General features: G+C 34.4%; 1 long non-coding RNA gene across 2 annotated transcripts; it reads left to right on the forward strand.

Annotated features, from left to right (window-relative positions):
• The first annotated feature begins 349 nt into the window (after nt 1-349).
• Nucleotides 350-1,870, forward strand: LOC120537496. Of its 2 annotated transcripts, XR_005635334.1 has the most exons (4): nt 350-726; nt 816-879; nt 967-1,565; nt 1,771-1,870. It is a non-coding gene; the product is annotated as an uncharacterized LOC120537496 (long non-coding RNA). The 2 variants fall into 2 exon arrangements; XR_005635333.1 differs by having other exon boundaries at nt 967-1,870.
• The last annotated feature ends 618 nt before the right edge of the window (nt 1,871-2,488 follow it).

The raw sequence follows: 2,488 nt of genomic DNA on the forward strand, positions 1-2,488 counted from the left end.
TGTGTAAATAACTTGTAATGGCACAGTGGTAAAACATCCTCAAGGTTCTAAAATATTTGTAATAGTGTGCTGTGGTCTCATGTGTGAAGCCAAAGTCACTCCCTTTATAAATTATTTGTTCATTTAAAAGTTGCTAGAGATTATATTATGATGTTCACTATTTCTCTACCTGTTCTATTACTAATAATACTACTCTTGTAATCTGAAATGAATATCATTGTCATAAAAAGTGATGAAAGGCTCCAGCTACATTTTGGTTAAGTAATTCTTTCTTCTGTGTGATAAAATTATTAATTGCCACATTTTCAGAATTAAATATTATTAATCCAGTTCTACAATGATATTCCATCTGCAAAGTTCATATCAACTTTGTTTTTAATATATATTAATATAATATAAATCAATTTTGACAAAACAAATTTTATCTGTAGGAAAATTGCCTCTAAAATAATGCCAGGTAGCTGGAAAGAACCACAGAAGAAGGTAATGTAAATATAAATGTGTGTTGCTAGTATAAGACAAAAAACACACACAGATATCTCCTTTACTAATCACCTCTTCATATGATCGAATCTACACAAACAGACTGACAGCCTGGACTGCTCAGGGTAAGTGGAGGACACTCTGCCAGTAGTAAGATGTAAATGTTGATTTAAAATAATAACTTGCTTTTTTATTTAGTATGCTCTCTACATTGCCACTGGAAGAGCATTTGATTTCAGTCAGGTCAGTGGTTTAAGTGTAATATTTGTTTGAATATTGTGATTTTTTTTATTCATAGAATTTATTGTAATTTCCCAATTTACATTTTTTAGGAAGACATGCCAAAAATTAGAAGATGGTGGTGTCATCTCTTACTTCACAAAGCCAGCATTAAAGGTGTGTAACTTTTCAAGCTTTTTAAGGGAAGATCAGTTATAAGAATTTGTCAGCTTACAGTATTTCTAAATTTTTTTTATCTTCCAGCCAAGACTTCGGTCTTCACTTTCCACACGAGAAGAAGGACATTCTGTGCCCCACGGGCAGTGCTTCGTAATTATCAGTTGAAAAGCTTTCTGACACTAATTTTATATATTAGAACTTCACAAAAAGACTTTGACCAACTGGTCACACAGCAGATCTCCAGTGAGGCTGTCAGTAACTTGTGTCTCTCGTCAGCCCTGCGGTGTGTCAGTGCCGTTATGGGGGCAGAGAATGGTGGTCTTAAAAAGGAGGGTTTTGTGTGCTTGTGCTCTAACTGATTTATTAAATGGCAATTATTTCTGCTTCCAGTAATTCCAGACAAGATAGGAAAGAGCAAGGACTTTTCTCCCCCACCCTTCTTTTCCATTACTAAAGAATATGAAAATCTTGACTGAATTATTTATGCCAGTACAATCATATTAAGCATATTTATGGTTACATTTAGTTAGCAAATTGTACCTCACAAAGGCACAGTCCTGTCAGGTATGTAGTGAAATGACTCTTATGGCACAGCCAATGCCTTAAAGGTGATGACTTTCTGTTTCCTTTTCAATATCATTCAGAAATCAACCAGTCTAGAATGGAGTAATTGTTTGCTTCAGGTAAACACTTTCCATTATGTATAACTTTTTAGATGTAGCATTTCTATTGTAATATGTTTGGGTGAATGTTTCAGCAGTTTTTAAAGCATGCTTACTAAACTGGGAACAATTAAATTACATATTATTTGAAATTATGATATTTGAAATGATGAATTTGGCCTTCACAAGTGACAATGCTGTGCTAATTGGACTCTTTGTCTTTCAGGGACTCACTTCAGTACAATTCCAGTAGACGTTCAGATTGAACTGAAATGGGTCTTACAGCAATGTATTAGTAAATAAAAATGAATGCTTTTTTCACTACAGAGCACTTAGTCATTTTGAATTATTTGTGCACTTTCTGAATGGTTTCTAACTAGACATGACATTACCTTGAAGATGAACTGCTGTGGTTGTACACTGGAGTTTATTTTTTTTCTTTTTCACTCCACCTCATGCCTACAGGCAGTAGAGACAAAAGCGAGAGAAATCAATTGAGCTAAGCATTCCTATGACATGCTGTGGTCATATTGGTGTGTTCATTTCATAAGCCAATTTGATTGTTCTTTGAGTAAAAGTGGAGTTAATATATTGATATTCCTAATAAAGTACTTGGCAGTATTTTTTTTTTCTTTTCATAAAAAAAGTCTTCATTGATCCAAAACATCCTAACTGCTTGTGACTGGCTGGATGCCAACAAAGACCAACTTGTTGGGACAGTCCTCCGGCCAAGAATTCTGGAAATGGACGAGGATGAAGTTACATACACAATTGAAAAATAAGAAGAAAGGGGAGACGACGAAGAGACTGAAGAAGTCATGTCCACCTTCTTATTTACTTTTGAATGCCTGAAGGACATGAACTTTTTTCTTGATGAGATACGGGTTAAAAAAATATTCCCATCAGTTGCTGCTGTTCGACGAATTAGATTTTTGTGTTTTTTT

This window comes from Polypterus senegalus, chromosome 10 (assembly GCF_016835505.1).
Source record: "Polypterus senegalus isolate Bchr_013 chromosome 10, ASM1683550v1, whole genome shotgun sequence".
In the NCBI taxonomy this organism is placed as follows: Eukaryota; Metazoa; Chordata; class Cladistia; order Polypteriformes; family Polypteridae; genus Polypterus; species Polypterus senegalus.